Source organism: Cygnus olor, chromosome 1, assembly GCF_009769625.2.
Source record: "Cygnus olor isolate bCygOlo1 chromosome 1, bCygOlo1.pri.v2, whole genome shotgun sequence".
In the NCBI taxonomy this organism is placed as follows: Eukaryota; Metazoa; Chordata; class Aves; order Anseriformes; family Anatidae; genus Cygnus; species Cygnus olor.
Genome location: NC_049169.1, coordinates 180,633,775 through 180,658,942, shown reverse-complemented (window position 1 = coordinate 180,658,942; position 25,168 = coordinate 180,633,775). Strand labels below are relative to the sequence as shown.

The following is a 25,168-nucleotide window of genomic DNA, read 5'->3' as shown; positions in this document are numbered from 1 at the left end:
TGTCCTGGTGCAGAGGAAGATAGGCAGCTACTGCAGAAAAATGAACTCTTAGGTGAACTCTGAGAGAGATTATGCAGACTCCAGTTAGTGTCAAATCTCTTACACAGGCTGGTAGGACTGAAACAAGAGGTTAAGGGAGATGCTGAAGATGCTAGGGTACTCTGCAGAAAGTCTTTTCCTTTGGGTTTGCAACTCTAGTTAAAGTGTGGATTACAAAATCTTTGTGGATTACAAAATAATCTGTAGTGTTGCAAAACAGTTTGTCACTAGGTTTCACCTAGGCAACACCCAGTCTCGGCTACAATCAGACTGGGTTTGGCCACAGGATCTGATTTTATTTCCGAAGAATATGTTTGGTTAAGCAGGTAAAAAGATAGCACTGAAAGGTGCTATCTCATGACCCAAAGACAGGTGAAAGGAAAAGGCATCCACAACTCGTGCTCCTAGGCAGGTAAAAGGAACATTGTTCCAGGAACTGTCAGTACCCCTCTTGCTAGAACGGGGCACCTGCTCTTGTCTGGTATGAACAAGAGCTCGTTTAAGAGTCCCCATTTGATAAAGGTAACTCTGGAAGACAGGTCACTGCTGTTGGCTCCCTGCTATGATGTGCTGAAGGTTAGAAAGGTTCAGAGCCTCTAACGTTACCAGCTCTTACCCTAACCATTGCCTGGTTCTGCTTGGCTTAATTCAGAGCCATACGTCATAGGAAAGCTCCTGAGGATGGTCTTGCCCCTTGCTGGCTTGTTGACAAAACATAATTATCACTTTGATTATCCGCATTTGTTTGGCAAGTCCCTGAAAAACAAAACCAAGCGTACTTTTTGTTCAAGGCAGAGGGTCCTGACTCAGAGATGTTTACAGAGTCCAAGCATCCCTCGAGCATCACAGAGGTTTTGAATGTGAGCAAACCCCCATCTCTGAATAGACCTGTCTGTCACCCCAACCCTTGGCACACCCAAGATGTGACGCATGAAGACGACACCGTACTGAGTATCTGTGATTGGTTTGTACAAAGTTTCAGGAGAAGACGACCTCTTTGTGTACCGTAGCCATCTGATGTGGCACGTGTCAGACAGGGCTGCAGCTTCAGTCAGAACGTAGACAAAGTGCCGAATGTTTGGCGAGAGACTATAAATGCCGAGATGTTTTCACTGATCTTAGCAGATGACTTAGAAGTGGATTTAATTGACCTGTCGCCATCTAGGATCTCTCCTCTGGGAAGCAGAAAGCTCTTGATAACATGGTGTGTGACAGCAACCCCATAGCCAAGTGTTTCAAATCAGTGGTGCTGCTTTTTTTTAAGTCTGAGAACTACAGATCCTACAGTTTCAGACCTGTGTGAACAGAATCAATCATCTGTGGTGGCACAGTGCTTCAGCTCTTTATCTTCTGAGGCAGGCTGCGATGACAACTGCTTTTGGGGGAGGAGGCAGGTGGAACACCAAAACGACAGAAAAATGCCCCTTGGTTCACGAGGAAGACTCGTGAAGGGTAGCACTCCGCAGAGCAGTCCAGTGTTCCTATTAGGAATCTGCTGCATGGACCCCTACGTAAAAAAACAGACATCTTGCAGGCTGACAGTTCAAAATCCCTGAGGATTAGCGGTTGGTTAGGAGATTATGGATACTACTCCAGCCTGAATTTGAAACAGCAAATGAAAGTGCCGAGGCACTGATGGCTCACGCTGGACGGCCAGCCCCTTCACCCTTCCTGCAAAGAAAGTTGGAGGCACAGCAGGTTCTGTCGCTGATCCGCGGTGGTACGTTTGCTTCTGCAATCAGTCGTAAAAGGGAATCTATTTCTGGTGTTTATTGTTTCTGATAGGCTGGATAACTTGTTAGGGAGTAAGAGAAAAGGCAGGAGTCACTCAGCACTACGAGTCAGATGGCACAGAAGTTACAAAGGTGATCACCAACACCAGGGCTCTAAATACATACGGCACTCAGCACAAAGCCAGTGTCTATCGAGGTCCCTGCGGGGAGCATCCAAGCACTAGAATAGGTCTTTTCAGGCCCTGGACTTAAAACACATGAATCAAAGATGCACCGTATTGCTGGCGAATCTTTTATCCCTTGCTACGTGCAGGGGCAGCAGCTCGTGCTTGGAATCACGCCTCTCCTGCTTCCGTCAGACTTCCCTGTCAGTACGAGCGGACCGTGGCAACAGATGTGTCCCAGGAGCCCAGAATCACAGCTTGTAGGACACTTAGTGAGAGACGCTGTCTTAAAGCATAACTGGAGCTTTACTCATGGAATTTAGAAACAAACTGTGTTGTTTTTTTTTTTCCTTCCTCCACTGTACGTTTCCTCTTGGAAAAGGGAAATGTTATGGTGGGTCATGTACCTCTCCAGTAACAGCACTGTCATAAACAGGTCCTGAAGAATCATGCTAGGGAAAACATTAAACCCCAGTAACTTTCACCTCTCTTATCCCTATAGAAAGAGATATATCTAGTATGTTAATTGGAACCATATTTCTTAGTGTCCTTAGGTAGACCTAATTTACTGCATGAAATTAATTGTAGTATTACATGTAAAGTTAAAAGAATCACACAGCACATATACTGCACCATTTCCATCTTTGTGGTAGGATGGAAATAATGAAATCATGAATGTTTGTACTCACACCGCTATTGAATGCCCCGAGGATATAGAACACGAGGGTGCTTCAAGTAGCAGTCCACTGATAGCATCTAATAGACTCTGCTTGTCCAAATAATTTGGCCTTGTACTCACAGGGCGCATACACACCAGCAATGAAATCTGTCTACTCAAGCACTCAAAGAAAGGGCCAAAAGCATCCCAGATGAGTTATTCATGCACTTTGTAAAAATTGGGCAATTAAAATAACTTTCTGTGCTTGGGCAAACTTAGATGGAAAGCTGGGCTGTACAAATTAACACGCACAAACTGCATTAAGAGAGCATCCTTCTCTTTATACTGGTCCTGTGTATCACAATATTACTCTGGGGAGCCCACAACTACATACAAACACAATCTCTAATACTCCAGAGAAAAGATTTTCTTAATTCTGACCCTCTCTTACTTATTCCTCAAAACTGTCCAGAAGAACTCCTGAACTTTTAAATGCCAATGATTATAGTTTCCAACCTATACCCAACCATAGGATTGTCTTTCTGAAGTTTCTAGCACTTCGTCCAGTCTGATTTCGATCATGCTAAATAGGGGATTAGCACCTCTTTAAAACATTATTAAATTGGTTAAGATAGCTTAACTCAGAACGACTGCACATCATGTTTTCCCAGTTCTATCACACGCATTCCAATTATATGTTCTCCTGCTAACTTAAATACTATTACATCATTCCAGTTTATTTGTCTGTGGTTGTTTACCTCAATCAAACTGCATATATTCTTCTTCTCCCTAACTGCCCCTTAATTATTCTTACTGTTTCTGAGTGTCCTTATTTAATCTTAAGAAAGCCTTAAGAAAATTTTTCAAAATTATCAAATGACAAATTATTTGGCACCTTTGAAAATGGAGGTTAGAGCCTTCTATACTCTTAGCCGTACATTTTTCTCAGTATCATACTATCCAAAATAGATAATAGACCCTTGCTGGGAGTTGATTTCCATAATAGCTGCATTGGGCCTCTGAAGACATGCAGGGAAACTAAATTTTTCTTCCTAATAAATCCACTCTGGTTAAGTAAATATTTTCTTAAGTCAGAAAAAAAGGATTAACTGATCAATAAAATATTAAATGGGAATGCAGAAAATAGAGTTCATATTTTATAACTTCAAACTATAAATGTGAATGTTCAATTACTAATTTTATTGAATTAATAGCCATGTTGAAGAGCAAATTCTGACAAGTAAAAGCAGGCTAGCTTAGATTTCAACTGTAAATAAAAGGAGACTTAGCAGTTCTGCATTTTTCTCAATTTGTTTTATTCATTAAAGCATCTCACAATTTAAAACCACTATTCTCTCTTCATGAAACATCTTGGACAACAAGCTACTTCTTGGATTTTAATGAGAAGTCAAGTCACTCAACTTTCAGAGCCGTTTATAAAGCAGTATTTTAGTTCTATCCAGAAATTTTATTTTCCTTTCCTTGTAAAAAGTGTGAGTTAAACATTCTGAGGTTATTTGCTAGACATGTTCCTCCAACAGCTTCTCTGAGGAAAACTGTTTTTCTTCTAAACTATATTAATATAAAGATGGCAAAGGTTTGTGATTCATATGCTTGTTCCACACTTCTGTGGGAATTTTGACATACGGTTACTTTGCCTGTAGCAAACAAACTTAAAATGCCATCAATTACTGTTGGTAAATAAGACTCCCAAAATTAACTACATCGAACTGAAAACAATCTTTTTCTGGATTGGCTTTTATTATAAAGGTTTGAAGACTTTGATGTCCTCCTTCTAAGTTAATTCTCAAATAACCTAAGTAGATGTATCTTACTTAAAAAAAATAGATAAATAAGCCAAAGGCAAGTAAATCTAGATGATTTATGTGCCATATGAAACAGGAAAGTTATACCCAAGCCCCTTGGTTCTATATCAAGATAAGACAGATCTGCGAAAGTGAAGGGGGACTACTTCTCTTACTTTCTTACTTAAATCTTCCTCTCTTTTTAACTTTCTTACTTAAATCTTGACTGAGCAGAAGTCACTTGAGTCTCTGTGTACTATTCACGTTTTTAATACAGCTGCTTCTAATAATTGAAACATTTCTAACACAATTTGAAGGAAGAAGGTACAAAAAAATGCCCGTTTTCAAATGCTCATAGCCTCTCCCCTTGCAGACCAAATAGAAGAACTATCACTGGAAAATAAAAATTTTAATCTGAAGACTTTAACTAGCTATTGTATGAGATGAACACATAAGTCCTTAAGCAGCTACCAGATCTGTGTTTTTAGTATTTATCACAGTAATAAATATAATTAAATGTTTTTCTCATTTTCCTTCAAATTGAATTTCTTAGAAAGAACAGACATGCTAGTCAGTATTCTGAGCAGACTGAATTCTGTCAGCACTCTGAATAGGCAAATGATATTCATTCCTTCAATATCCTTGCTCTTTTATGTCACATATTTTATGCTCTACCGACAGCATATATATGAATGATTCCCGTTATAATCAAGGCCATGAATACTGGTAACATGAACCATACATATTCTTTAATGTTGTTTTTGAGTACAGGAAAATAAAATAACTTGAGGTTTGGAGCACAAATACAAGTGATACTTTCTAATATCACTAACTAATTTCACTTTAGGGTTCCATTATGACAGCACAGATACTAGGTTTCATTTTTATTACTAACAGGCTTTACTTATCACAGTAAAAATAGGCTGTTAACCACAGAAAGTAAAATTGATCATCAAAGTTCTGGTTTTGCTTAGGACTTTCTCAGATTTTCTGTCAAATAATACGCTCTGGTTATCTATATATGACTTAAAAGAAACTACATATGTTTTGAATGCAGAATATTTCCCCATAATATCAACAAAGCAATACATACCTGAAGAGCATGTGGTTGAACCAGAAGCCAAGCTTCCTGTCCAGACGATTAAGGAGTGTAAGCAGGGTCATAGCATTGCTTGCGTGAATAGGTAAAATGTTTTCTCCTTGCCCATGATCTGTAAATAAAAATCACATGCATATGAACTTCAAAGTTGAAACGGGTGAACATTAAAATATAAAAAAGGCATACAAAATACAAAAATACATCTATTGACAAAAAAAGATACCTGCATTTTTGACGATTTATCATGTGTGCAGGCTATCCAATTTCATCTCCACATTCCAGAATTTATTTTTCAAATTACTTCTTTGAATTCCATTTTATTTATTGTGTTGAGTGGAGCCAACAGAATTAGGAAAGAAGATAGATGCAAGAGCACTGTGATGGCAGGAACTTGTTGTTTAATGTGTTCTAAATTGCCAGTGAGGAAGATGCTCCAGCATCTCTAGGTAGCCCAATTCCAGTCTTTAACTGTCCTTGTACGTAGAAGTATTTAACAAATATGTAGCCTGTTCTTCTTCTCTGTAAATTAAGATAATCTTTTCTTGTCCTTCCACAACCGGGTACAAAAGACAATTGATGACTGTCTTCTTCACAATAATCTTTAGATGTCAGATTATTTTATTTTCCCCTCAGCCCTCCCTTCTGTAGACTAAACAAACACAGCTCTTTCAAAACCTGCCTTATAAATCTCACTTCCCAAAATCCTTTTCACTCGTGTGCTCTCCTATGGATTCACTTTTACCTGGGCATCAAAATCATTTGCCTTTTCTACATTTTATTTTAACACAGAGATATAACAGTTTTATTCACTGGCTTTTTTTCTTCTTTTTTTTTTCCTGGCCATTTTGCCTGAGTGTTTTTCAGTGTTGCTTCATCTGTAAAACTAGTTACTATCAATGTCACGTGGAATTTTGTAGTGCTCAAGCACAGCAGGTCTTGTGGACCACTGAAACAAAATGAATCCGTCCATTTCTTCAGTAACTATTTTGGAAATCAGTAATGGCACTTAATTTTCTTTGAATGTAGAGTAATTCACTTGTTCTCTTTTTTTTTCCCCCTTCCCTTCCAAGTACTGGATAAAATAGGAATTTTGTGTGCTTTCTATTTAGCAACACAACTTGTATTTTTAGGTTTAACAGCTAAAACAAGAATTGTAATATTCTTACTAAATGAGCAGGCAGGCATAAATATCGTTTTCTTTGAGAATCAGGCATAAACAGAAGGAAGGTTTGACTCAAAGCCCGTCTCTCTCTCTGCTGTCTCCAAACAGATACTAACGCCTTCTGAATTGGAGGTAGAAAAACGCTGCTAGCTAAAATGTGCAGTGGAGTCCCTTTTGATGATTACACGATTATTAGTTCGTGGTAAACACATGTCACATTCCGCACTGTTTTCAATATGAGTTTTGTCTGAATAAAGCCGAAATATTCTGGACCAAGTAAAATAAAACAAAGGATGTAAGATAACAGATCAAAGTGCTTTAAATGCTGCAGTGGCTGTCTTTCTTCACATTTATTTCCAGCTGCCTGCCTTTAGAGAATCTAGCCTCTTTACTTTTTTTTAACCAAAGCTAGTTTATCCCAGGAATCTCCAAATTATTTCCTTGGAAAAAAAGAAAAAAGTGGAAAACTGGGCAGCGGTTTATGACATCTAGCCCAGATTTTCTGCTTCTTTGCTTTACTTCACTTGCACAGACTATGCAACTATACCACAGTCACATATGAAAGTTCTTCTAAGAAGTGGTTTCTACGGTTTGGTTTTGCTTTTTAATATTCATATAGTCTATTCACAGGGTAGTTTCATAATGAATTCCTGAAATTTAGTAGTTGCTCTTTGTAACCTAATTAACCTACCCGTCTGCCAAAGATCCCCATCCCGTGATACCTAGGTGTGCTCTCGATGACGAAGAGCTCAAGAGCTCCCGGCTCAGAGCCACCCATTCCTCATCTCAGGAAAAGCCTGCTTACAATTCCTCTGCTCTTCAATCAATTTCTGATGTAGTTGCCTCCTCCTAGCCATACCCCAGCTTAGCAGCTCCCCAAAATAATGTCCCCCCACTTCTCTGGGAAAAAGAGAGAGGCACCCCCCAGCAAGTGATGATTTAAGCAGGAGTGAGTGATGGGCACAGAACGTATTCACAGTGAGCACAGAAGCAGTGTATGAACACTTCTCCAGCAGACAGTCTTACCTGTGCTAGCTGCTGTAATATTTTCCCCTATCTCTTTTCAGAAAAGTCATAAAATGACTTTTTTCCTCAAAACAGGAACTGTTAGTTCCGGCAGTTGAGACATTAGGTTCAGAGTATGTAACCCGTTCGGAAAGAAGTGGACAACTTCAAATATTTTGTTTGTTTCATGCTAATTTCTAAAACTGCACTTGAGGGGATCGCAGTATTAGAATTTTATATAAAGCATTTGCATTTCAAAATTACAAGGTCAGTGTAAGAAAGAACAATTTTTTTCAGCCAGATATGTAATAAATGTGATGTTTGCTTTGCTTTTTTTCTCCATCTATGTGTATGCAATTCTACTTTCTTATAATTTACATCAATATTCTCTTGCCTTTTCAAACATGTAATTTCTACTGTTTGCAAGAACAGAACTCTACTGAAGCCAGAGCAAGTCATGGGTACAGAGTTATGCATTCACATTGTAGAGGTGCTTTTTCCCAACAAAGTTCCTGTCATGTTGCACATCCAGGTGATGGCAATGCAGTAAAGCCAGAAAAGGCCAGTTTCTTCCTTCAGAAAGCTGGAGGCAAGTCCTGCATTTCTTCAGGACTGCTTCTTCAAACAAATTATTACATTTAATCTATAGACAAATTTATTGCTGAATAGCTGTTATCATGGGCTGTTTGCTTCCCACTGTTACAGTAAGAATTGTTTCCTATTAAATTGTTTCCAAACACCTACTCCTGACTTCCCTTCTCAACTTCTGGACATTTTCCTTTGATCTACAGCGTCCTAAACTTGTGCCTCATTCATTTATGTCCCTCATATACTGACTGAATTTAGTCAGTATTATATATACAAAATCTTTAACCAACCAAAATCACTTTGTTGGTGGATTACATACATTTAGTAAATTTAGCAAGTTTTCACAATTGGTTACCTTGTTTTGCATTTAGCTGTTCTCTTTTGAACTGCCTGTGACACTCCGTACCGAAATGCCTTGAGCATTATAGGCGTGGTTATAACAGCATATTATAATACAGCTCTAGAACTCGTTAGTGCTTTAATTTTATGTATTTTCAAATGTAACACACAAATGAAGAGGGACAGCTTTCTTCTCATAAACCCAATGGCATTCTGATACCTTTCTTGAGTTTACTGTACTTTGGATAGATATTTCAAGAATTTACTTTGCAAACTAAAATAGGAAGTAGAGATCCTCAGCACTCACCAGAGGAGCTGACGCCCTTTCAGAATCTGCATATAGCTCATATTTGCACAGTTTATTTCCTCTCTCTACACCTGAGCAACTTAAATGACAATATTCAACTGAATGCTAACAGCTCATGTTCTGATATTGTCCGATTTGCCACATTTTCCTTTCTTTTTTCCTGCCTTCAAAGTTAAGCAGTTAATCCCAGGTCTTAAAGTAGCCTGTGAATGTAATTTTATTTCCCCTTTCTGTGTATCCTGCGCATAGCTCTCCACAACCTGTAAAATCAGAAACAATAACGAAAACAACTGGTGACCTCACTGGGTCAAAATATGACCTGGAACCTAATAGTAATTACATCACATACTGGAAAACTGTCCAAGTAATACAGAGATTATATTAATCCCAAGATATTATTGCATATCCCTTTCTGAAATCTGTATAAATATTCAGTAAAGAACTTACTGCATCATGTGCAGGATGAGGTCACTATTCTGAAGTGTGCCCACTTCAGCATCAGGTCCTTCTCAAAAGTCTCAGAATAAAATACCATAACCAAATGCATTATGTGCCAGGCTTTTATTCTACATGGAGGTCCACAGAGGTAGAACCCAAACTGCTTTTTAGTAATGAACCAAAACTCTTTACCCAAATGGTCACACACTAACTTCTTTATTGTGAAAGAATTTGTGAAAAGAATATTCACTTACGTGAATGCTTGAAAAATTAATATTCACTTATGTGCTTATGTGAAAAGAATATTCACGCATTTATCCAGCTTTCCAGTTTCCATTTACAAACACTTCCACATTAGTTAAGTATTGCTTTACCTTTTGCTGTCCTCCTCTGACTTTCTTAATTTACTGATTTATTTTCTGATTTTCCACGCTTCCTTTCCTTAAGTCACAGATTACATCAGAATTTACATTCATTGACATTTCTGTTCAAGTAGAAACAACAGTAGTCTGATGGATAACTGTAAATTATTCGTTTTCAAGCCATTACAATTTTAATTTGGAGCAGGCTAGTCCAGTTGTAATTATTGCCAACTGGATGTGGTTCATAAGGTTACATCTGTATTACTGGGCTAAACAGGGCCCAGGGACATGCTTGAGCTCTACCATGTGAGAATCCATGGCATTTAACAGTTAGCATGATCTTTGGTATGAATCACAGAGTGAATCATAGAATGGTTTGGGTTGGAAGGGACCTTAAAGATCACCCAGTTCCAACCCCCTGCCATGGGCAGGGACACCTCCCACCAGACCAGGCTGCCCAAAGCCCCATCCAGCCTGGCCTTGAGCACCTCCAGGGATGGGGCATCCACAGCTTCTCTGGGCAGCCTGTGCCAGTGCCTCACCTCCCTCATAGTGAAGAATTTCCTTCTAACATCTAGTCTAAATCTTCCCTCTTAGCTTAAAGCCACTACTCTTTGCCCCTTGTCACCACACTCCCTGTTAAAGAGGGCCCAGGCCAAGGAGCACTCAGGTTAAGGCACAGCAAGATGTGGGACCGGGGTTAGAATTGGGTTAGGGACTGTTTTTAGTTGGCGATAAGAACAATCGCCCCCCTACCTTCGGGAGGGCAGAAGGGTTAGCCATGTGAATACGAGCTGTAACGTGCTACTGACTCGTGACTGGGCTGTGGCCCCTTTTCTTTTCTAGCACAGATGCCACCTAAGAAAATAAAGGCAGCTGAAAATCGGTAGAGACTTGGCGTACTTTCTTATGCTCCTGTTCCCGAACGTGTGCCGAGGACGAGAGCTGCTGGCATGGGAGAGGCGTAGATCAGCTTCAGGCTGGCTGCAACTTCCCCGCAGCGGGGGAACTCTCAGCCTGGTCAGCGGGAACAGATCCTGGCAACTTTGCACTGCCTCCACGGGCAGAACAGGAACACAGAATCTGGGCCCTTAATATTTTCAGACACTTTTCTGGATTTTCAGTTGCCGGTTTTGTTTGCTGTCTCTTCAACTACCTTTTCAAGGGTATGATCTGATTTGAAGACAGGGGTCTCAGATTTTCTTTTATTCAGTGTTACTCTATTGGAAACAGCAAAAAATTACAGGTTGAAAAAAACCTGATTTCTAGTGTTTCTTCTTTATTATATATATTTTAAGATTATATTAGCAAAACTATCCTAATTAAGCAGGTAATTAGGCTTTCTCAGATAGCATCACATAGTCCAAGTTTTTTTTTTATCTTTGCCTGATAGCAAGCTTAAAGCTCCTATTCCCAGTTCCTTCTTCTGAGCTCTTACTTTATTATTTTGTATTTGACTTCACTAAACACTTATTTTCAGGGGTATCTTACTCTTATTTTATTGCAACATTATTGCCGAACCAGTTTCTGATATGACTTTTCAAACTCTTCAGCTTTCTGTCAGTGATTTTCACATTGATTACTGTTTTTCTGGTCTCTCTATTAAAGCAAAAGTATTCTACATTCATAAGATCTTCATTTTAGATTTTTTTTTCCTGATCACAATCAGATCCAGGACTAAATTATCATTAATTCTTCTGGTTGGTTTAAGTACTATACAGAAATATCCTCCTGTAGCCTATTTTGAAACATTTCTTGCATGTAATTCAAATTCCTCTTTGAAGCTTTCCACACACTTGTTTTCATATACATAGCAGCATCCTTCCTCATAATCCTAGAGAAAGTCACACGAAATAAACCTTCATCACCAGCTTCATAGATATTGCATCTTCCATTTTCATTTGTGAAATTATTTCTGCACAAGCCAGCCATGTGAGTTGTAGGATCTGGATGCTGGGTGGTTGTTTTTATAAATTATGCTTCCCTCACCTTAGCTTCCTTATATAGAAACAGGTAGTTATATTCTATTTACGTCTTAGCCAGACTTGTTTGCAATGCAGTCACAAAGCATTTCATGGAATTGGTTGTGGCAATGCACCTCTCAAGACCACATGTACCTAAGCTGTGTTTACGAACAGAAATATCTAATTTCACATGATTATTTCCTGCAGGACTTTCTCGATGATGTATGTTTTCACATCTCAATGTAGCAATATTCACTCAACTTTATTCTTCTCTTGCAAGTGTTTCCTTATGGCTACATACATTTATTTGCTGAAAAGTTATTCCTACTTTGTTAGCATTTCCAGCTATGCTTTCCTCACTATTCTTCATATATTACAGAGATAGACATTTTAAGTGGTTATTTTAACGGAGACATAATCACCCAAAAACTACAAAGAAAAAATGCATAAACTTGAATGTAAAAATAATTTTATCTTCAATTTACAACCCTAAATTTTAGGATAATAGTACTATTAAACAAGCAATAGTTTTGTAACCTAACAAGTGATACCAATACAGTACTCTCATAACCAAAGTTGATTCTCCTGTGCTAATTCAGGTCAGTTTGATGTGTTTCCATCTAAAAATAATAAATATTATACTATATAATTAAGAAAATAAATTAAACCTCAATTATTTCTCATGATAAGACCCTATTCCATAACCATTCTGCTGTAAAATTAATACAAGTATTAAGTAACAGACTATTTCAGCCTCTGTTATTGTATTATATAGTTAATAAAAAGGACAAAACTTCAGTAAGGACACAATTTCAGTAGGCAGTGATGATTTAACTGTGTGCATACCAATTTATACCATTTGAGGATATACCCCAGAAAATCCTAATAGAGTTTACATGTTTTTTAACAATCTTTTTTCCTCACTCCATGTATAATTTTCACATGGTTCTTTTTCTATAAAACTAACTGCAGTCGATTCATTCTAATAAAAAACTTACTGCTACTACTGTACAACACAAGGACTCACCATCCATATAACTGCTTTGAAGAGTCCATTTTTCCTCTGCTCTCTATTTCTTGTATATACTGTCATCCTCATGCTCAGAAAACAAATCTGGCAAAAAGGGTTCATTTTTAATGGACTCAGAATTATGCAATATCCTGCTTAAAACTACATTCGTTAAAAACTTTTGGGCATCACAAATGAAATTCTCAGCCATACCTGCAATAATTTTGTAGTAAGTTAGTATTATTATTCCTGTAAGCTACTCTTAAGTATCAGAAGAGGCTTCAAACCATATTGTACGTATCTAAACAAAAAAGTTCCAAACATCACTATTTATGTTTTATTATGTACTTAGCATTCCTTTTACTGTACTATCTCAAATCCAAGGAATTCAGATTGGGCAAAGCACATTTAGTAAAGATAACAAAAGATGCAGGTATCTACCCCTCAGAAAACATTAACTTTTAATAAAGATTCCTGCTATAACAAAGCATGATTTGAAAAAACAAACAAACCCTGATTTTATGGATGTACAGCTTCTAGTTGTCTTTTTCACTTTAACTGCTTACATTACTGACAGTAAAGCACTTTTTCCAGTAGCATTTCTCTTTAATCTACCTGCAAATAAAATCTAAAAACTTCTACCATACCATTTTTGAATGCAGTATGTTTGCTGTCATTCAAATGATCTTTTCAAGTTAGCAATCCTATATTGAAGAAGTACCTTGAGTCTGCATTTTAACAGGAATGTTTATGACTATCCATAATTATTATTCCATTGAGGAAGAAGGCAAGGTACTCTGATCCTATGAAGGCATGTGTGGCATAAAAAACGTAAAATGCTGTCACTGAGCTGTTGTTTTTTATCTGATTTACTGGAAGTCCTAAAACAGCAGATCTATTCAGTGTTTATAAGCAAATATATCCTCGAATATACATGATTATGCTAAGGCAATATTTTAGGCAAATGAATGTAAACTTGAGAGAAAAATGGATTGGTATTGAACTAAGAGAGTTAGGAAAGTCCAGTGCAAAAAGGAACAGGAAACTTAAGCTAATAAAAGGAACCAAAAAACAAGAGAAGACAAAGAAGGAAAAAAACTTAATAGGAGAGACTGTTAACAATAGGTATGAATCAAGAAACTATTACCATAGGGAGGAGCAAAATAATTTTACTTTTTAATAAGTCAAAATTTACCATTCCACAACTTTCAAAATATATCCCATTTTTTTTGCAAGCGAGCCATGTAGGTCTCCATTTTTAAAAATAAAGACTAATGCTGTATTTTGTTACACTTAAATGACTTTAATGTGGATTTTATATTCTTCACATTTGATCTTACATTTCTACAAACATCTTTAAATTACAAGTTCATTAGGAAACCAGCACACTTTATCTGCAAGCAGAAGAACAATACTTCTTGACTATTCAAAACCATGAATAAAATAAAATCACAGGAGTGCCATATTCTTCTTCTGTGTCTCTCACAGAAAATACTGATACCAGCATCAAAGGAAATGGTCAGCAGTCTTCCAGATCAGAAGTTAGGACAATGCTGTCCACATGGGAGGCAGGATGGTCAGAGAGGTAGCAAATGAAAAGCTTCAGAAGAGATAGTAGCTAAAAAGTAAGGGAAGAAAAAAGGGGGGAAAGGGAAAGAGAAGATAATAAGATGAAAAAGGACAGGGGAAAAAAAACAGAAAAAGCACAGGAAATAGTAGATAACAATTGTATTCACTCGTTTTATAAATGGTACAAGAAGAACACTGACAAATAAAGGTGAGGCATAAGCAGATATTCTTAGCAAAAAGATATGTCTACAGAAAAGACCTAGTATGGTAGGAAATGCTGCTATTGCTCTCTAAGGTGACAGTCCACTCACTTCACTTTCAGTTTGAGCTAGTCGGTTCAAAGCAGGATTCCTGTGAAGTCAGTAGACTGAAACGGGCACCTCCAGAGGGCGATTCATCCCATCCTAAGGTTTATCTCTCAGACTCTGAACCACATATTTGAAATGAATTTCTCAAAATTCACTAGGTATTTCTGAACCTAGCAGCACTGAGCTCTTACAGAAAACAACATTTGGATTAAAATGATATGAGAGACAACACATTTTCAACTTCATTTGCTCTGAACAAAGAAAATATACTAATGATTTTCATCTGCGTAGAACATGCAGTAGGTTTGTGCCACATTTGTATTTTTATTACTGAACATTATTCATGTTTACTGTATTAATCACACACAAAATAATCTGACTCAGTCAAAAGAAAGTTTGTTTTTCTATTAGGCCTAAGCATGTACTACTGGGGCTTTAAGTTCATCTGCTGTAAGTAAAAATCAAAGCTCAGCATGACTGGGATTCTACATTCCCAACATTAAGATCTGATTCAGGAAATATCGCATTTTTCTGATACTTAAACTGACACCGTTGATATTTCAGTAATTTGTCACTAAACACAGTAAATACTGTTCTGAAAAAAATGTTGAAAACCTATGTTTACACGTAGAATACTTACATTATAATGGTTACTTTAAAAGAACTATAATTAAATACAGGAGTCATGGGCAACAGGCTGGTTTTAATATTTGTATATAGTCCTATCTGCATGCAGGAGCTTCAGCGTGGAGCAAGTCTGCAGGGATAACCTCTTAATACCACCTTCACCAGACTGCCAACCCAGATGCAAAAACAAGACTCTGATCTTAGAGACTGCACTAGCAAAGCATAAATAATCAGAGAAGAGGATGGGAAAGGTAGCTTCCTCCTGGGCACTGATCTGGGGAGTTGGCAATACACTCCAGTGGGACAGTTCACCATGTGCACTTTTTATTTTTTTGGTACAGAAAGTCTGAGACATAATCCTGGGACTGTGCGATTCATATCTCACTGGAGACCTATGCACCTAATGGTCTTGCACACACAATGTTTTTTAATGATTTTATCAGGACACAGTCACCCTGGTCCTGCCTGCTATATTATGAAGACAACACAGAATTATCAGTTACAATGAAATTAAAAAGACATCTTTAAAATCTCATTATTAACCCACTTGAAATGTGATTTTGCACTGAAGAGTTTACCTCAGATAAAGAATCACTGCCTTTTTTAACAGAAAACACTAATGCAAAACAACATAACGGTAAGGGCTAAATATACAGCATGAAGTCTCATATTTAGCACTTCTAAAAGTTGTGTCTGCTTTTCATTTCAATTTCCTTTTTGAATGAACATAGAGTACAGCTACGTCAGTTTTTCTGTCTTCTTATCTTCAGTGGGTGCCTTTAAAGACTGCTACACCGATTCTCTTGTACAATGACACAGACACTGCACAGGAAAGGGAATCAGCAATTTACAGCATAGCTCCTATGCAGACCTGTATTTATCTCTCCATTAGCAGAAATTAATACAGAGCTGTTCTACCTTCCAAGAAGCAGATGTTACTGCTCCAGTAATTAATTGTGAATTGGCGCCGGAAAGGCTCCACCCATTGTCACCCTTTCTGCCGGGCAGTTTTGCAGGGATGCTACTCTGCTGTACGTCAGCTCAGGGCTCAGCTACACTCAGGTGTTGATCAGCTGGACGGTTAAGGTGTTTCATGTGTACCACCAACCAAATCTAAGAAATTAGGAGGTCCTTACCTCTGTCTTTAAACACATTTTTTAGCATGGCAACTCATGTAGACCACTTATACTGGCTATATAAATATTAGTTAATTGCTCACTGTAAAAAGCCTACATACTTTCCCTAAACATTTACTCCTCCGTGTTACCGTATATACTCAAGGGAAACATGCAGCAACCAAACACATAAATGAACAAATTACTGAGTTCAACCTTTTTCGCCATCTTCCTAATTTCTTTTGTTTCATTACAGATTATGGATGAAATCCGTCCGCTGATGTCTAACCTGTAATGAAAGCCAACGTAAGTAGTCTATTGTTCTACACCTACATTTGCTTATGAATTGACGTTGCTTAGTCCAGCTGAATAATGACTAATTAGCAGTTAAGAGTTTATATTTTAATACAGTTTCTCATTCAGTCTCATTTTCCATTTAAGTTCTGATAAGCTGATGTAAAGATGGATAAAGCTCTTGATTTGGAAAATCCTTTATACTTCATATTGTTCTCTGAGGACAGGATAAAAAGTACTAGCTCTACACATTCTATCTACAATGAAGGATCCCAAACATGGTATGGACAAGAACATCACAAAAAAAACTTGAAAATTGAGGCCAATTTTCATTTTCAGCATTAGTGCAACTAGGTTTTGCAAAGAATTTTTGCCACTGTTCAGTGCTACAGCCTGCCTGTCCCCTGCCCCAACGCTGGTGACTGGAATTAACAACAGAAAAATACATCCCAAAAATGGCTATTTTTTTATCATGGTTACTTCTCACATTGTTTGAGAGAGATAGCTGAGGAAGACGGAGCTTGGAGGGAGTCGTTATTTTCTACCAGGATAATGCATTTTGTGATTCAAGTTGCCCCACAAAGTCAATTTAAAGCCTTACTCAGAAGCAACCATGCTAAAACAAAAATGCAGAGAGTAAGGTTCGGCACAACACAGCAGTTAGTCAAAACGCAGAAGCCTCAATCTGTTTTCCGTGCAAGCATAAAGCACAACAAGTCTGAGCACTAAATAGAAAACAGTAAACACTTACCTGACTCCTCCCTTTTCATCCTGTTATTTCTCCTATGCTCATTATATTGTTATTCATATTTCCCTCCCTTCGGTAAAGGAAGGAAAATTTCCTTCTCTCCACTTGATTTTTTTTCCTTCCATATTTGCTTTTCCTTACTCACCTGCACATTTCCTGAAATTCCAAAACTTAAAAGGACTATATGGATCCAGTCCTCGGGTGGGATACCAAGCCCTGCCAGCGTTTAGCATGGCTGAGGAGGAATGACTTAAAATTCTAGTGTTTGTATTCTCCCACTTCTGAACCCAGTCACAAAATCACCAGGATAAAGTTTAGAAATAAACATCTATTTAGGTGACTGTAATCTGATAAAACAGAATGAGATTACCATTCTGTGGAGAGCTCTGCTCATACAGCAAAACATAACAATGATTTTTACTGATCTGGAACCGTATTATTATCTCTGATATGTTATTTTTATGCTTAGCTGTTAGGAGGATTGAATCTCCACCTCTCTGCTTTAGTAGCCATTTTAAATGATGCACTGAATACTTCAACAAGTGCAATGATTCATGTCATTAAATACTTTATAACTAGTAAGTGGTAAGATATTTGAGATAAAAACAGCTAAAAAAGACTAGTGTGTTGAACACAAATGTAAATACTTTTTTCTCCTGTAACAATTCACAAGCAAAATTTATTACCTGTATCCATGACACACGTTTTCAGAGGCCAGCTCTTCTAACCACAAAATCTATCTTTGTGAGATTTCTTTTTTAAAGCAACGTAATAGCCATTATATCAAATACGGTTTCACAGATAGTATCAACACTTGGTGTTTCACCTACAGGATAATAGAAAGTCAGCTCAGTATAACAGCTACTTTGTAGAGGATAGTGCCAAGACTTCAAGGTGTTACCTCCCAGTAGTCATGAACTCCTGCAGTCTTTAAAGGTAAAACGACATATGACAAGCAACACGAGTGGAGCCAATTTTTAGGAATGAATACCAACTAACAGAAAGAGTGGCCACTATAAAAATCCATCCAAGAAAGAAATACCAAAATAGTTTTCCACAAAAACATACCCTCTAACGACAACAAAAACGTATTCTTTATTTTATTATTATGGTGATCTTGCTACATAACCTATTTGTATTGTCAGGTGCTAAAAGGCATATTAATTAATTACTGAATTGGAAACTTTTACAGAAACCATGCTTCTGGCTTGCTATAAACATAAGTATGTAATCATATATTAAGAAGGAAAAGCTTAGGACTTATAAAAATCATAAATAAAAGCTTAAGACTTATGAAATATCTGTGTTAAAAAAATGCATTTTAAAAAAATGCGTTTAAGGGGATCCTCTAAGACAGTGGCTCTCAATCTTTCTGCAGACTCTTTAGACTTCCTAAACATCTTTTAAGTGGTCTGCAAAATAGTAATTAAAAAAGGAAGCATCCTGTCAGAAGGCTTTAGCTTATGACCAGCAGGTACAATCATCCACTAGATTTTTTAAGAAGGTCATAAATCAGAGAGAATTGCAAATCAGAAGGGACCGGGGTCTAGAAATCCAAAACTTTTCTGCTTCTTTGTAAGACTGTAAAGAAATTATTTCAACATGTGGAGGAAAAATTAAAAAAAAAAGGTCACCTTTTAATGATTACTACATGAAAAGGGGGAAAAGGAATTAAAGAATTAATCTTTGATCGGCAGATTTCAAATGATGGGTGGGCTATGTCCCACTTGGAGAAGATGCAAATTGTGTTGTGAAGGAGAGGCATTATGTTGCACCCAGCCACCACTTGTTACCTGTCTGCACCTGCAGAGCAGAACCCTGTAGGCAGGAGGGAGAAGAAAGAATAGCAAGACTGAAGAGAAACTTCAGGTGGGAGGGATTCGTGGGACCTTTTGTGCTTGCGTGTGTAAAATTGTTCCTAGAGCACACAGGAAAGTAGGGTTTTCATGTGACAGCGCAACGTGCAGAAACTGGACAAGAAGCTGGGGTTCCAGAAACACAGGGAGGGAACAGATGGGGAAAGCATGGAGCAAGCCAGAGGCAGAGAGAGATGTTGCCATGTTCTGGGTGAAGTGACTTCCAGCTAACCCCAACACACCTACCCAACTGTGACTGCTCCAATCCCCACAGAAACCCCATCCTGACCCCTGTCCCCAGCTCCTTACTCCCATACACTGATCCCCAGTCCTACCCACATGTCCCCCTCACCATGTACCCATATCCCTTGCTTATAGGCACAGCAACCCCCAGATGACACCAGGAAGTAACCTTTTTCCATGCTATGGCAGAAGAAAAACTCTCTCCTCCCCTATATGTTCCTTTCACATACAAGGCAAAGATTTCTTCCTGACCTCGTATCCCCCTTAACCCTGAGCATCTGAACAAGACAAATCAACCATAAGTAATACAGGACTCAGAACGCTGAAAGACAACTTCAGTCATAGCAGCAACAGATATTTAGCAACAATAATAGAATAATAATAACATAAAGCATACACAAAACCCCTCATTTCCCATATAAGTATCACACAAATAAGAAATACGGAACAAAAAGGGTTACAAAGAACATGCTACCCTGCCAAGCTAATTCCTTTTAGAACATGATTGTCAATAACTTGTTTCCAGTATTTTGTTTAAATTTTGTAAAATACATACGCTACGGTCTAATTTTACATTAGACAACGAATTTCTTCAGAAAAACAAATTTATATCATTTGAATAAGGTTTATAATTTGGCATTTCTCAATTCAACACCACCGTAGTTGCTAACAAAGATGAACAATGCGTTGGAAAAGCCACAATCTCTGCAAATTATTTATGGATGTGCTGGCCTGGTACTCAGGACAACAGGGAGTAACCTGTGTCAAGGGCAACTAAAGGCACTGCTAATACCTTACAATTCTGGAAAATTTTCAATAGAAAAACAATAAAAGTAATAGGAGGCCTGATGCGAGGACAAGGAAGATTTCTGCAATGTAAAATCACCATTCAGGAAACGTATGTAAATTAAAAGAGGTTGGTCAACTAGAACTGGGATTTTTTTAGAGTAATGAACAGATATTGTACTAAGACATGCTAATGCTCATAAGGAAAGTTTGTCTGTTAATACTGATAGAAAATGTAAGAATTTCTGACAATGAGAAATCAGATATGCATTCAAAGACAGATATATTTTCATCTGATGAAGCTGAGCAGTCTAATCTTTGTCTGACGGGGACCCAATACTCACTTGTCAGGAAACTACATCTACTAGTTGTGTGCATATATGAAAAGAGAGGCAGCAAAGACAATTAGTGATACTCAAGGACAATGCAATGACTAACAAAACAATTCTGTTACGAGTTCCTGGGGAGGATGTGGTCGGGACAGAGGGGTTAATGCTGCCAGACTGCTCTTCCTGGCTCCCTTCTGGGAACCTCTTGCTGTTGCTGACAGCCTATCTGAGGCTGGAGGAGTAGGAGGGGAGAGCTCTCTACCTTTTCGTACACTCCTGAGCAGTGGATCCCAAACGTCTGGAACAACAGATTGTTGTTAGCCCCTAACATTTTTCACAAACCAGCACACATCCATCTGATCAAACTTTTAATTGAAAACACTATTTTAAACACCATTAAATGTGGTTTAGCCAAAGAGCTGTTCAGCCTACCATAGCCTTGTAGCCCATCAGGGGTTTGTGGCCCACAGCTTGGAAACCATTCCAGCCATTTCAAAGGTACAATGCTTCCTCTACTTCCTCCCTCCATCCAAACCTTCTGCTTGCTGTGTGAAACATTTCTGCTACTTTATCTGATTTCCACACGAGATTAAATTTAGGGCCTGCTATTGCATTTAGCTTTCCGTAGTAGCAAACTGGCATTCTCCCTTGCCCACAGGTTTGCAAACAAAACAAGTAAAACCGATCTGGCCATCCATAACATTACTACTGCCAGATAAAGGAACAAAGAGAAGCAGAGGGTTGAAAAATAAATAAATAAATCTGCAGATTTAGGAAAATGGGACAAGTTTGCATTTGATTCATGTTTGAAAACTTATCACCAACAGACTTTTATTTACAGAAAAGCTATAATTTTGCACAGGTTGGATTTTGGCCCCAGCTGGTCCAAGATAAGTGGAGTTTTCAAGACCAGTAACAGCTGGGATTCGTGCATGTAAAAAGATGCATTCACAAAACTATGGCAGATGACATTGGTGATAAGCAGCCTTCTGCCATCTTAAAGGTCACCTAAGTTACATAAAACGGTGACCAAAGGCTAATCGTTATTCCATTCTAAGAAACAAGGAGTTAAGAGTCCCCTACTAAACATTTCCACATATTAGAAACCCTTCTCATGTTACCTACTCCTCGGTCAACATTTTGCCATATTGAAGAATCGATTCATTTACTGGCCCTGCACAAGAGCTATGCCATACCTTCCTCATTCGTTTCTATGTTGCGTACAGTTCCCATCAATGCTCAGAATTGCCCAGCATGCCAGCATGACTTCTCTGTTTCAAATATCATTTTGCCAGTTTTTCCTAGCATGAATTCCGCCCAGAAAGATTTCAAAAAATTAGCAGGAGCTGCTAAAAATTCATGCAAATACCAGTAAAATGGCTTGAGAACCACAGCTTTTCACAGCAGCGAGATACTACTTATCAGCTTAACAGTGCTGCTCCACCACTGTGACAGGCAGGAACTGTAGGATCAAAGTCTGTATTTTAAGCTCAGCTGGGGCTGTGAAACCCTGAGAAATAGGGAAGCATCTCACCTCTTCAGCTTGCAGGCCCTGTTGTGGTTAGAAAGAGCAGCTGCAAGTCCCTGCCTTGCTGAATGGCAGCACTGCTCACAGCCTGCTGAGCTCACAGCTCATGGGGTGCTACCCCTCCCTGCTGACGGATACGTGGCCTCTCCTCAGCTCCTGCTGTGAGATCCTTCTCCGACTCTTCAAGGGTCAACATCAGGTCTGGCACCAACTGAATAGTTCCCTTTTATCATCTCTGAGCTTTATCCCTGCACTTTTTCAGGCCATTTAAGAACAGGTGGACCAGCAAAGGTGTCTGTACCAATCTTTGGGAGGTGGCACTGTTAAAATTGCTGATTAATTGCTACAGTCTTCCTTATCTTGTAGCCGTTTAGTAGCCCACAAAGAATCACTGCCTTAACATTCTTCGGTGTCAGACTTTTTAAAAGATTTTTGGGTGACCCTTTTCCATATTTGTGTTGACTCCTTCAAATAACTAGCAAAGCTGTAAGACAAAACTACCTCGTACGAAAGCCAAGATGATGGTTGCCCATTATACCCATCCACGTTCCTATTAATTACATTCTTTATCATATTCACTGGCATTTTGCCTGTCAGGGAAGTCAGACTTATTAGTATATTAGTCCGCGATCATCCCTAGAGCCCTTTTAAACCTGGTGCCACGTTAGCTACGTTCCATCCCTCTGTTATCAAGTCCAATTTAAGTGATGGATTATACAACACAATGCACAGATGACCAATTTCATTTCTCAGTTTCTCTAGGACTACTGAATGAATGATATGCTATCTGGCAATCCGTTAATGCTTATTCAATCGAGTTGTTCAAAAATCTTTTATTGATATTTCAAATCTGAAATATTCCTTATAATGAATTACTTTTATGTGGGGGTGTCCATAATCTCCCTGGAGTAAACCCTGCCGATGCAAAGAGTTCATTTGTTTCTTTCTGCAATGGCTATGCCTTTAAATATTCTCTTTGTCCCTTGATTGTCTATTGAACTTGCCACCCTGCTAGCAGAATTCCTTTATCTGTAGAATTTACACTGGTCCAAAATTTTTTTTTGCTTTTATGAATTTAGCCTGCTTCTCTTCAAAATCTTTTTGTCCTGCCTTACAATAGTTCTACAATTAACTTGCCAGAATCGCGCTCTTTTCTTCTTTGATGTTCAGATTTCACTTTTGGAAGAACATGTATTTAGTTCTAGTAACCTCCTCTACTGTTCTGCTGTGATGGAGAATTCTTGTTCAATTTGGTTAGAATCAGAGAACAAAGTCTCTGTGTCTGTCTTAGTCTCTCTTAATTTTTACTTGAATTATTTCTTCATTTGTATGCAATTCCTCTCTTTTAAACACTATTGGATTTTTTTTTGTATCTTCTTCTCTCCTACAAATACGACAAACTTCAGTTTGATATGACCTATCACTGCTGAATGGTTCTTCTCTAGTTACTTTGTCCACCCAAGTACCTCCGAGTGTACTAATTCTAGACTAAACCGAGGGCTGTCCTCACTATTCTGCATTCTCTAGCTGGTTTGCTCAAAAAGTAGTTCTTGATGGTACCTAAAAACACAGCTTATGCATGATGGCCTAATGTTAAGCTTATCCAGTCCATACATCGATAACCAAGATCTCTCATGATCAAGGTTTTAGGCTGCATAGCTTCTCTAGTTTCCCCCAGTATTTCACAGTCACTGTCTCCATCCCATAAGCTAGTTTAGAGCTCTTACCAGGCTTCTCCTATTCAGATACGGAAACATTTGTAATTATGTTTTGTGGTTTATCCTATTGATTGCACAGACCAATCTGTTGTCTCTGCATCAGGGAGACTCTAACGTTCCATCATTTCTGTGCCATCTATGCACTGATATTTCAGTGTCCCTTGGAAAGAAAGGAAAGGGACGCATGCAGACCCACTTCCAGAAAGAGGGTGACATACCTGAGGAATTCCTGATGCATTTCATGCTTACCGCTCTCCTGAAGAATCATGATCTTCAAGGTACCAGGGAAACAGAGCAGTATGAGGTAGCAATGTACCTAGATACCAAATCAAAACTAGCGCAGGTTCCTTCTCAACAGAGAACCAGGTGGCATTTGAAAAAGGACTGACCAACAGGATGGCCTGAACAACAGCTTGTACTTATTCAAGATTTTGGTACCAAGAGATGCTGTGTCAGGAAGGGAATGCACTAAGGAGCAGAAGGACGCTATGGAAGTATGTGAAGTCCTTTAAGCTTTTGTACACACCGGAGAACTTTGTAACATTCACATTAACTTCCTTCTGTGAGGAGGGAGAGCTTGTGGAGAAGACGGAGAGGAATGAGGGATGCTTTCTGGACGCAATGCCAGTAGCTATTGACTTGGGTCTGACAGCTGAGAAGGCCCCTGGGGGCTAGCATTTCATCTGTTCACTGTGACTTACTTCTTTCCCTTTTGTGAGGCTTCTCTTTGGAGCACCTTTTTTCTGCATTAAATATGATGTGACACAAGGCACAGCAGGATCCAACAGCTACACTGCAGTATCCAATGAGCATTCATTATTATTTATTTGTATTACCACAAATCTTAGGAGGCCTCACCCTGGATCCACTTCTCGTTATGCTGGGCCATGAATAAGCATACAACAAAAAGAGTGTGCTTGATTTCTATGTAAAGAGACAACAGAGATTATTGCAAAGTACAAAGGCAATGACAAAGTATTACTGTGATAAGCATTGGATTGCTTTAAGCTTCACAGTGCATAAAACTTTTAAGAAGATATTTAAAGGAAGAGGGCGAACAGTTCTGTTTATGAAGGAGTCAACCAACACGAGAGGCAGCTGAGGAGAAAGTATCCGGTGTGGTGTGAAAACTTAACAAGCAACTGATGGAAGCTGGTATCATATGTTGATCAAAATCAGAGTCAACCTCTTGATACTGAAGGAGAGGTATCAGGTAGAAGTAGTCTTGATGGGCCTTGAAAACAAAGACAGATAGCTTATCTTTATTGTTTTAAATTGAAGGAGGAAGTTTAAAAAGCCAAAGGTGTAAGTTTGGAAACTGATATGTACAGTAGCACTTTGAACAGGTAACGAGCATTCCAAGACTGCATTTGTC

General features: G+C 38.4%; 1 long non-coding RNA gene across 10 annotated transcripts in view; it reads right to left on the bottom strand.

Moving 5' to 3' along the window:
* The window catches only part of LOC121062563, a 47,629-nt gene that overhangs the window by 9,046 nt on the left and 13,415 nt on the right, over window positions 1-25,168 (bottom strand). For 3 of the 10 annotated variants that reach the window (XR_005815627.1, XR_005815625.1, XR_005815634.1), the window contains one exon: window positions 18,660-25,027. This is a non-coding gene — a long non-coding RNA (uncharacterized LOC121062563). Of the gene's footprint in view, window positions 1-2,292; window positions 2,389-5,492; window positions 5,611-8,899; window positions 9,160-10,602; window positions 10,920-11,084; window positions 12,093-12,690; window positions 12,778-13,962; window positions 16,581-18,659; window positions 25,028-25,168 lie in introns of those variants that run through there. The other 7 variants (XR_005815623.1, XR_005815622.1, XR_005815624.1 and 4 more) reach the window with 6 other exon arrangements.